This window comes from Pinus tabuliformis, chromosome 1_1 (genome assembly GCF_031772625.1).
Source record: "Pinus tabuliformis cultivar Carrire ecotype Pingquan chromosome 1_1, CPIR1, whole genome shotgun sequence".
In the NCBI taxonomy this organism is placed as follows: domain Eukaryota; kingdom Viridiplantae; phylum Streptophyta; class Pinopsida; order Pinales; family Pinaceae; genus Pinus; species Pinus tabuliformis.
Window position 1 is genome coordinate 873,650,705 of NC_142297.1, and position 11,342 is coordinate 873,662,046.

Genomic DNA, 11,342 nt, shown 5'->3' on the forward strand with positions numbered 1-11,342 from the left:
TCCGTGATGACAAGTTCTGGATTTCATTCCAAAAAGGTACATCTGTCTGACAAATTTGATATGCAAATCAGGTTTATATTGTTTCATAAATCAGGTACATCTGTAGATACTAGGCACAGTCACTGCCTACCATGTAATAACATCCTCTGCATTCGTTCCTTCACTCAATAAAATGCAGTGTAGTTTCTCACACTAACATCTATCAATCTATCTACATATATGGCTGGCGGTCTCCACAAAAGACAGGGCTCATAGGTAGCTAGGTCATTAAAATTAACACTCGGATTGATTTTCCTTTCGCAGGACAGTTCACCCTGATAAGTGCTGCAATTTTAAATGGCCAAAGAAGATGCTTCAGCCCTATCACTTAGGATTACAGCTATCAAACCATGTAATGGCACCCACCCTGATAAGTGCTGTAATTTTAAACGGCCAAAGAAGATGTTTCAGCCCTATTACTTACAATTACAGCTATATGTTTCAGCCCTATTACTTACAATTACAGCTATCAAACCATGTAATGGCACCCAAAGACACTAGGAACATTTGCAAACAAAAATATGAATATCCATTAGGTATAGTGTTGGTGGCATTATCATTCAGAAATCCTTCTTTGCTAAGGAAGTGTGAGATTTCTTGATAATTAGAGGCATGAGATATGGTTATTCCAGATTTATATTAGAAAGGAACAGATATATCATATGACACAGTTTTTACAGTGCTGTTTGATGACTCTGTATCATATTGTATTTTCAGTGTTGTTTGTTTAACTTGATCATTAAGATTACCAATTGGATTGATTTTTCCTTTTGACTGAATAGTTCATCCTGTTAAGAGCATCAACTTTATATAGCTAAAGAGGATGCTTCAGCCCTATAGCTATTAATTACAGGTTTCAAACTACGTAATGGCACCCAAAGAGCTAGGAGGTGCAGGTATTGAAGGTGTATTTCTTTGCAGAATCTTCTTCACTGATCACCTGCAAGAAGTGCTCAATAGTTAGAGAGGCCTCATTCATGGATATAGCAAACCATTGATACTTCAGGTTTCTATTAGAAAGAAATAGATGCCACCTTGTTTTTACAGCTTAATGACAAGAAATAAGAAAGTTTGATGAGATAAACATTTGATTAGCTTTTGATTCAAAGATTAACATATAATCAACAATTTTACGGTTAAGAAAAAACCAAATAAGAACCTACAGAAGTTGAAGAACAAGACAACCATATGTCTAAAGATAACTTAAGTCAAAAGCCAGACACTTAATATATTTGTTCTTTTGAAACAGGTCTAGTCATTACAAAGATGTAATATAACTCTTCGCAACAAGAAGCTTCTCCATGCATGTCTTTAGGTGCCAACAAAACCACTTATTATGGTATTTTGACAATTTGGGTTGAAAATAACCAGAATTCTAAATGTGAGACAGACTTTCAGTCTACCAGAGGATTTCTATAGGATAAAATGCATAATCCGAAATGCTACTCTAGAAGGCAAGAAATATCAACAATTTATAAGGTCCAAGACTGTAGATCTAAAGATGAGTTAAAAGGAAATAAATACAGATAACTGTGCCACTTAGTGGATTCCAGATATTTATAACTGTCAAAAAATCAGACATCATGTGATGCCAACAAGGATAAAATCATTACAAAGATCCAAAATGCCACTCTTGCTAGAGAATACTACCTTCAATCTTAATGGAATATAACGTGGATCTAGTTGAAAGTAAATATAAAAACCCTTCTGCATGCAAATTTGGAAGTTGAGCAGGATTCAAATTAATATGAATGGAAAGGATAAAATCATTTCAAAGATCCAAAATGCCACTCTTGCTAGAGAATACTAACTTCAACCTTAAATGGAGTAAAATGGAGCTAGTTGAAAGTAAATACTAAAAGCCTTCAGCATAAGTAGAGCAGGATTCAAATTAATATGAATGGAAAGGATAAAATCATTGAAAAGATCCAAAATGCCACTCTTGCTAGAGAATACTAACTTCAATCTTAAATGGAATGTAAGATTATGAAACATGGAGCTAGTTGAAAGTAAATATTAAAAGCTTTCAGCATGCAAATTTGGAAGTTGAGCAGGATTCAAAATTAACCTTCTTTTTTCCCCAACTATGAACCCGGTAAGAACTTCAAAGTGGGCAATCTTAACTTAAGGTTTTATACCAGCCATAACTTTACTACTACCAAATAAGCCAACAACATCATCAACTGGGAACCCTTCCCTTGCATCTGCAGCCCACCCATAAACATTGAAAATTGGACACCAACAAGGCAGAAACTGACGAAGGTTGCCCCTGCCACTGTTCACTAGATGATCCATCCAAAGATCCAAAATGCCACTTTTGCTAGAGAATACTAACTTCAATCTTAATGGGATGTAAGATGGAGCTAGTTAAAAGTAAATATTAAAAGCCTTCTGCATGCAAATTTGGAAGTTGAGCAGGATTCAAATTAATATGAATGGAAAGGATAAAATCATTACAAAGATCCAAAATGCCACTCTTTCTAGAGAATACTAACTTCAATCTTAAATGGAATGTAACATGGGGCTAGTTGAAAGTAAATACTAAAATCATTCAGCAGAAATTGAGCAGGATTCAAATTAATATGAATGGAAAGGACAAAATCATTGCAAAGATCCAAAATGTCACTCTTGCTAGAGAATACTAACTTCAATCTTAAATGGAATGTAAGACTATCTAACATGGAGCTAGTTGAAAGTAAATATTAAAAGCCTTCAGCATGCAATTTGAAAGTTGAGCAGGATTCATATTAGCTCTTTGTTCTCCAACTGTGAACCCAGTAATAACTTCAAAGTGGGCAATCTTAACTTATGTTTTTATCCGAGACATAACTTTACTACTACCAAATAAGCCAACATCATCATCAACTGGGAACCCTTCCCTTGCATCTGCTGCCCACCCATAAACATTGAAAAGTGGACACCAACAGGGCAGAAACTGACGAAGGTTGCACTTGCCACTATTCCCTACATGATCCATCCTTCTCATTAAAGTTCGAGCTACTGGTCTATCCTTCACTTTTTCTCTGAGAAGAAACCCACTGACTTATTATTCAAAATGCTTGATTGAGCTTGCCTGGTAAATTATCTTAATTCAAAAGAGACCGTAATTGGTTTTCACCTGTGTTCATCTGGAAAGAAACATACAAGAATAAAAGCTAAAGAATGATGTCTCATTCAAAATTAGTGGGCCTCCTAATAACATTGCCAAATCTGCTTTCACTCACTCCCCGTGAATTTAGATATAAAATAAAAAAAAATAAAAACACATTCCAAAGAATAAATAAATATTTTTTCTATAATCTAGATCTGTCTCCATAACCACTAGACCTTAGCAGAGCACCTACAAAATCCCACTTAATTTCATCATACACTTTTTCAAAATCAAGCAGATCTATACCTACCCAGATATCTCCAAAACCGCTAGACCCTTGCAGAGCACCTACAAAATCCCACTTAATTTCATCAAAAGGGCAGAGTTATAACTACCCAGATTTTAGGCTAAATTTTTGGGCTAATACCTTGCTTCTCAAACAAAAAATCAGGTTGTTCAAGACTTCAATCTGCGCCAGAAAAACTCCTAGGTTATTAAAAGCCGATATATTCACTGGTCTTAAGGCATTAAGCAAGAGCTTTATCTAGAATTTTGTACCACAGATTCAACGGGGGGGAAGGCATCCAATCCAATCCTCTGTCAAATGTCAATCTCCAAACTCAAAGATCAAAAATGAAAAAAAAACACTTATTGACCTCTAGTGCAGATTACCTACATTGGTTGATATTGATTCAACAAATTATCAGGTTCCATTTGAATTCCATCTATACCAGGATACCTCTGACATATAGTTCCCTTCATGATTAAATGGCCTTTATGATTCCCACTATCCACACACACGAGAAGACCATAGATCTGTACATACTACATATAGATGAGAATCATAGTCAACATCAAATTCAAGAACATGAATAATTTAAAGCTTAAGGTTCTGTAATTTTCCACTGTTTTTGTTGCAAACGTAGAACATCAATGAGAGATTTTGCAAAAATAAATAGCACATAAGAAAAAAAATCCATTGTTCCACTATCAATTTTCAGCCCAGGAATAACACTTACAAGGCAAAAATTACCACATATGCCATACCTTAAAGTCAATGAGTAGAAGGGTAAGTCGTTGTGCTGGAAACTCAAATATGTGCAAGGTAAGCTATTGTATCAAAATTGGGGGGAAACCACAGAAATCTAGTGATATAAACTTGCAGGGTCGGTCCTGATTTATTACCATGCAACAATCTACATGGGCAGCAAAAACAGTTGGTAGGAAAGACAGTAGTTTTTAGATCTCATCTTGAAGTTGATTTCATTGATATGATCGTGCTTAGATTATGTCAAGGGAGGAGAATAAAATTTAAGATCTAGTTTTGAGGCCAATATTGGTTCAGAATTACTCCCACATCTTTGCCAACAAGTTGGAAATGAGTACTGACTATGGTGATTGGGCTCTCCTATAACAGCCGCCCCCCTTCCTAACCTTTCCCCTAGCACCAATTAAAAGAGGGTGGTTATGATCCTGACCGAAGATTCGTGGTGTTGTTACAGAAATGGGGTCTAAAAATTTTGTTCATTTCAACTCACGTAAGTCTAAGTGTGACATCACCATTCTGTTCATCTCATTGAGACGATTGCAGTGATGTAAAGTTTTGCTTCAATCCGACTCACGAATTAAAAGATGTGACCATTGTGATGCGGTGAATGAAAGGACACCACATCATTGCCTTGGCCATGTGGCAGTCACATGTCATTGCCACCTGGCCAACCTTCTAATGCCACTTGGCATTCATTTATTGGTTGTCGACCCATCCATGTGTACGGGTTCAATGTGACATCACCATTGCGTTCATCTCATTGAGACGATTGCAGTGATATAAAGTTTTGCTTCAATCCGACTCACGAATTAAAAGATGTGACCATTGTGATGCAGTGAATGAAAGGACACCGCATCGCTGCCTTGGCCATGTGGCAGTCACATCTCATTGCCACCTGGCCAACCTTCTAATGCCACTTGGCATTCATTTATTGGTTGTCGACCCATCCATGTGTATGGGTTCAATGATCCTGCACCAATGTCGCATCTCATATGTTTGTACACATGTCGACCACTTGACAGTCGTTATCCATCAACAATATCTTCGTTGCCTCGGCTTTCACACTTGCATTTACTTTGGGGTCTGACCGTCGAGTTGACCTATGAAGTGGGGCAGCATCACACCAATGGAAAGAAGGGCAAGACCACGTGTATCACATTGGGTCCTATCCCTGCATCACCATCCACGCTTATAACAAGCCTTGCTTTTGAAATGTTAAGGACTTGTTTTACTAGATTGAGTGTATGGTGGGACCTTCATGCGCCAATGACCGACATGCGTCATCTCACTCGTCCATTTGAGTGCTCTGCTTAATTGTTTAAGTACCTCTTACTTTATGTCTAGTGTGGTCCACACTCCTCCGCACAGTCTCATACCATAATTTGCACCTCCTTCCAGAACAGAGCAGCAAGATGGTAATAAAGAAGAGGCAACAAACTATTTAACAGGAAATCAGAAAGCAAGGTCAGTATGGGAAAACAAGGACAAAGACTCAAATGTGAGTCTTGCATGTCAAAATAAATAGCAATCATGTCATACCCAGGTTTCCTTAAGATTAGTTTGTTGGAACTGCAGAGGTTACCCATGGAAAGGAGGACCTAGGTTAGGGCCTACTACGGAAAATAGAGACATAAGTTGCTTCATATAAACACATGAGCATGAAGGGTGCAAGACACCTTTGTTTAAAGGATACTGGAAGATGGCAGTGTGGAACAAGACAACAGGGAATGGCAAAGGGCACAGGGGTATCTTGGTTTTAGTAAGGGAGAAAGAAGGTCGTCTCATTCATTTAGAAAAAGAAGACTCAAATAAGCAATTCATTTGGTTTAAAATATCAGAAAATGGAAACCACATCAAAATTGCAGCATGCTATTTTGCACCACAGGTTTCAAAAATCTACAAAGGTAGAGGGCTTGACCAAAAAGATCCATTTGCAGCTTTAAAAGCAAATATTGCAACATATTCGCAATTAGGTAAGTCCTTATAGTGGGTGATTTCAATGCTAGGACTGCAAGTGGGCAAGCTAGCATTCTTTGTTGTAAAGATGATTGTGACCCTATTTGGCTTACAAAAGAAAGTAATCATCAGTGGGAAAGAATTTCCGAGGACAAGGGCTGCAATCTCTTTGGTGAACAAGAGCTTACTCTATGTGGGCCTTTGATTTAGTCATTTGTAATGGCTTGACTAGATGGGCAAAGTCTGGTAATTTCACTTGCAATACTTACAATGGAGCAAGTGTGGTAGATTATGTAATTTGCTCACGTGGTTTGTGTGAGAAAATGGAAGAAGTTTTGGTTGGAGATCAGCTCTGGGATTTGAAATCAGATCACAAGCCAATTTATTTATGTTTCTCTTGGATTGGAAAGAAATAATTAGAGTCAAAAATCCAGCATGTCCAACAAAATCTCCCACAGGGCAGAATTCTTTTGACCCCGGAAAATTGTAATACCTTCAAAATGACACTAGAGAGGCTCTTTGAGAAGGAGAAAATCACAATTGACAACCTTCATAGTCATGAATTAACACATTTAATTCAATGCGCACTTGCAAAGTGCAAAAGAACAAAAATTAAGAAGTCTAAAACAATTTTCTTTCCGGTTAATGCTTGGTTTGACAAGGAATGCAAAAAGGCAAGGAGAATGTGGAAACAGTCAAACAAGGATAACATAAGGCTCAAAACTTACAAGCAGTTATTAAGCAAGAAAAGGGCTGATTTCATGGTTTCAAGGAGGGAAGAACTAATCTTCCTTGGGAAAAATCATCCCAAAGTATTTTGGAAGGAGCTCCAACCGAAAAAGATACAAATTGGAAATAGTATTACAGCTTCCAAATGGTTTGACTATACAAGACGACTCTATGAGCAGGTTCCCAAGGTTGACCCTCCCCCCTTAGTCAACATTGATACTGAACTCTTCACAATACAAGAGTTAGAGATGGGTATCAAGAAGTTGGGTGTTGGAAAAGCAAAAGACTTAGTTCAACTCCAAGCAGAATATCTAAAGTGGGCCTCAAAGATTCATGCACCTCACATTACAAAAATCTTCAACAACATCATACAACAAGGACTCCCCACAGATTGGACAACTAGTCTGGCAATACCTCTTTTCATTATTCAAGAGCGGTGACGTCAATAATCCCTCCAATTATAGGACCATCATGATAAACCCTTTGTTTGCAAAGTTATTTGGAAGCATGCTAGAAAACAAAATTAGCAAGTGGGCAGAAGAAAGAGATAAGCGTGCTAAAGGGCAAGCAGGTTTTAGACCTAAGCATTCTACAATTGATCATTGCATAACTTTAAGGCACATCATTGAAAAAGTTTGGGAGAAAAAGGAATAAGTCTTTTGTTGCTTTGTTGATTTCAGAAAAACGTTTGACTCGATTCCTAAACTTTGGCAGAAAATGGAGGAACTTGGGGTTCCTAAACATTTGAGAGCAGCTATGCATAGGTTGTATGAAGAGGTAAAAGCCAAAATTAGAACTTTAGCAGGCATTTCTGAAAGTTTTAGAAGCGATATCGGGGTCAAGCAAGGTTGCCCACTGTCTCCTACCCTTTTTGGTTTATATATCGACAAGCTTGAGGAGTGGTTAAATTCGCAAGGGGGTGATGGTATCTATTTGTGCAAGTTTGTTATAAGGCTTCTTTTGTATGCAGATGACCTTATTTTGATTGCTAAATTGGCTCTTGGTTTGCAAGAGCACTTACCATCCCTTGAGCATTTTTGTAGAAGTGTGGGGATGCAAGTCAATATCGGAAAAACGAAAGTAGTGGTCTTCTCTAACAAAAGAAAACATAACCAGCATAAGTTTTACTTTAAAGGCAACAATCTGGAAGAAGTTGCGAATTACAAATACCTCATAATTGACTTGAACAAAAATCTAAGCTGGAATGGTTGTAGAAAGAAAAAAACTTTGAAAATCTAAGCTGAAATGGTTGTAGAAAGAAAAAACCTTTGGGGGTTTGGAAAGCATTTTATGCTTTCCAAAACAGGTGTAGAGAGGCAGAGTTATGGGGCTAGAAGACCACTCAAACTCTTTTTAGGCTTCTAGTGATTCTGGTTATTCTCTATGGTTGTGAACTGTGGGCTAGCAGTACCTCCGACATGCAGTGGAGGCAAATTGAGAAAATTCAGAAGCATTTGATTACAAATAAATTTAAGATTAAAAGTGCAGTTCCTTATGATATCTTGTTAAGTGAAACAGGGACTGCTCCTATTGAAGCAATTGCTATGGTGCGAGTCATAAGGTATTTAAAAAAATTGAGCAAATGGAAGAGGGTAGACGGCCTAAGGTTGTCTTTAATGATAGATTGTGCAAGAGCAAAAAAATTTGGATGCAGCAAAATAAAAAATGGTTTAGTAAATGGATATTTGGTTGAACGCGTGTCCCATGAACAGCAAAGAGATAAAAGCTTTTGTTATGGAAAAGTTCCACAAACGTACTTGGGATAAGGATCTAGGAAGAAAGAAAAATTACTATATTGAAATGTTTAATCCCACTCATAATCATCAACCAAAAGCATACATAGAGGCCAATATCTCTTGAAGAGCCAAAATTCTTATTGCTCAGTTAAGACTAATTCTCATCAACTCCGATGTGAAACAGGGTATTGGAAAAGGCCAAAGGAAGTGTGGGAGGAAAGGGTATGCATTTTTTGTTCTTCCGGAAAAGTGGAAACAGAAAAACATTTCATTTTAGAATGTGAGGCCTTCAAAGATAACAGGGAAGCAGCTAGCTCTTGGGATATTCTATTTAGCGGGGGATTTGTCGAGACGCTAGGAGCATTTATTGTGAAGCTTCACAGAAAAAGGGCCAAATACATCAAGCAGATGAAGAAGCAATCTATCCCATAGACTATCTTTAGCTCGTGGACATTAAAATAATTTCTCTCTTTCTTTCTTTCTTTCTTTCAATGGTTCGTCAAGCTTGACATGTTCATCAGCGCGAAGTCAACCATGCCCATAAAAATCCTTCATTGAAAACACAAGTCACCTAAGGAAATAGCTTATTAAATAAAAAATACTTGGCATAAAATAAACAATCTATTAAATAAATTTTTAAATTAGCGAGAAGGTGTCAAAATAAAATACAATAAATCAGAAAAATAATAATAATAAAGTATGGTCAAGATAATATGAATATATTATTGGGGAAAAAATATATTTGTAGATTGGTAGCCTAATAATAGGATAAATAAATTGGGAGACGGTAGTTAAGGCAAATGAACATAAAAGATAATAATAATTAAAAAATAAAATGTAAGAGCTAGGAAATGGGTTGAACATTTTGAGAAAAAAGTGTTGTTGAATAATGAAGGACCCACATGAATGGCGAAAACGAAAATAATCTGAGCATAAAAATGAAACCAATTCATTACCATTTACACTAATATCAGTTATAAATTATGGTCAATATTTAATGTCACATGTCCACTTAACCTAACCCCGTCCACCTTTTTCAAAGAGCGGCGTACTGTGTACCCTTACCGTCTCCTTGTACTCGTAGTCTGGCAGGACAATTACAATATTACGAGCATGGACGATGAACAGTTATTTTGGATTGTAACTATATACCTTTCTGCAAATAGCAGAATATGGTTTCCCGTGAAAGCAACAATGATTACAGGAGGGATAAAAACTAGAATGTGAACCTGTTAGGAATAATCTAGGAAACAAACCACCCGAAGATCATCGAGCTCATAAAAATAATTTGGAAGAAAGCCCAGGAAATCCCTCTTATTAAGACCATGCGAATCACTAAACTAAGGAAACGCTGCAAAAAAACAGATGGGTGAAGGTCCTCACAAACAATATTCATACAGAGCACATAGGTCTCTTCTAAGATTCCTCATACAAAACAAACCAAAAGCCATAGGTTTTTGACTCCATTACAAATAAAAGCTGACTAAAATACAAAGAACATATACACCTTTAAATTTATAGGATAAAATAAATAAACCACCCTGTAATGAGTGTTTAACAAGCTTCGCACATATAAAACAGTCCTATAAAAAATGGACTCATAATCTAGCTTCGAGATCCAATTACTGAGAAACGTAGTCGTGTTATGATCCATGCTTCAAAACACTAATTTCGCACAGCAAATAATCCACATATATCAAACATCTCAACAGAAACCGAGAAAAGACACAAGACTTCCTAGATGGAAAAGCTTTAAACGAATTTAATAACAACTTTTATAAGGGATCTGGGAAATTTTACCTCATACGCCTTGGAAATCCGCGACTTGAACCCCCAAAGGGCATAACAACGTCCAAACTCTTTCTAGCATGCTGAAAAGCTTCGGAAATCCGCAGCTAAAACCCTTCCTCCTGGCCTAACCGTCTGGAAATCCGCGTCCAGAATCCATCCCATGGGATAAGCGATTGGAAATCCAGGCCAAAACCCTATCTCCTTTGCTAACCCTATCGAAATACGCTCACCCAGGCCTACAATTTATTGAGAAAAATGGCTCAATGCATGTGACCTACTCAAATCATGTAAGCACAAACGTAGGGATCTGTGAGAAAATAGGTGGTCCCTCTTGTTATTGTTTTTTTAAATTTCCATAAATAGAGTCTATTTCATGACATCATCCTAATGTCATTAATCATTAATCAGATGGAATTATGATTTGGACTTTTTTTGGAGAATTCTTAATTTAAATATAAATTAAACTTATTTCTTAATGTTTAGTAATGTATTTATTTGGTTTTAGGGGAGGATGAATGGGAGGTGTCACCATCTTTTAATTTAAATATAAATTAAATTTGTTTCTTAATGTTTAGTAATGTATTTATTTGGTTTCCCGGATGCGGGTGTCCAGTTAGATTATTAATGTGATGGAAGAGAGGTGTGGTGAGAAGGGACGCCACCTGCTCGCCCTGTACAACAAAGTTAATAACCAGTCGACGGATGATCATCGGCATTTGGGCATCGCTGCGTTTAAGGGCTTCACTGCAGGCGACTTTCATACTACCAGTGTGTCCTTCGATATGTTTTTCACCTCTGCACGCTCTGATCCGCTCTGGATCTCGGCTCTCTTGAATGCCATAGTAATGGCGGGTGCAATTCGAGGCAGGGGAGAGGGTAATAAATCTAGCCTTCGCCATGGGATCGTTTTGGAGCCTCTAATGTTGTGTTGGTCAGGTTATGGCCTGGTGAA

At 37.2% G+C, this 11,342-nt stretch overlaps 1 long non-coding RNA gene across 1 annotated transcript; it reads right to left on the minus strand.

The window, feature by feature from the left end:
- Nucleotides 1–2,567: 2,567 nt before the first annotated feature.
- Nucleotides 2,568–10,696, minus strand: LOC149217096 (uncharacterized). Its single transcript, XR_016251229.1, has 2 exons — nucleotides 10,400–10,696; nucleotides 2,568–3,167 (listed from the first exon to the last, which is right to left on the minus strand). It is a non-coding gene; the product is annotated as an uncharacterized LOC149217096 (long non-coding RNA).
- Between the last annotated feature and the right edge of the window lie 646 nt (nucleotides 10,697–11,342).